The sequence below is a fragment of the Cicer arietinum genome, chromosome 3 (assembly GCF_000331145.2).
Source record: "Cicer arietinum cultivar CDC Frontier isolate Library 1 chromosome 3, Cicar.CDCFrontier_v2.0, whole genome shotgun sequence".
In the NCBI taxonomy this organism is placed as follows: Eukaryota; Viridiplantae; Streptophyta; class Magnoliopsida; order Fabales; family Fabaceae; genus Cicer; species Cicer arietinum.
This window is the reverse complement of record NC_021162.2, coordinates 34,886,760-34,887,421: the sequence shown is the minus strand read 5'-3', so window position 1 is coordinate 34,887,421 and position 662 is coordinate 34,886,760.

Sequence of the window (662 nt, the reverse complement as noted above, 5' to 3'; positions counted from 1 at the left end):
CACACAATTCCAAACAAAACATAACACTTAGCACTTATAACACAATCACTACAGCATCATGAGCTTTAAAATAGTTTTGCAATAACGATTCCAAACAAAACATAACACTTAGCACTTATAACAAAATCACTACAACATCATAAGCTTCGAAATAGTTTTGCAATCAAACATTCTATCACACAATCTCAAACAAAACCTTCCGCGAGAGGCGTAAATCCCAAACGTACAGTTTCTCACGAACGAACACGGGTATAGTCTCTCATAGACAAACACAATTTACCAGGGTGTAGTCTCTCACGGACAAACACATGTGCAGTCTCTCACGGACAAACACAATTTACCAGACAACTCAAATTCAAAACACTCAATCATAAACTTGAATCAAACACATGACTCGCGTGCCAGGCACCCTAATGCAATGCGTATATGCCAAAATGCATGGACTCGGAATTCCAAACCAAAACCCTCCTCGAAGGGCCGTAAATCATAATTGTACCGCCTATCGCAGGCCAAAGTACCAATTACCGAGGTGCCACCTATCACGGGTCAGCACGATTTACTAAAAAGCGTAAATCGTAAAAGTACCACCTATCACGGGTCAGGACTGTTTACCGAGGTGCCACCTATCACGGGTCAGCACGATTTACTAAAAGACGTAAATC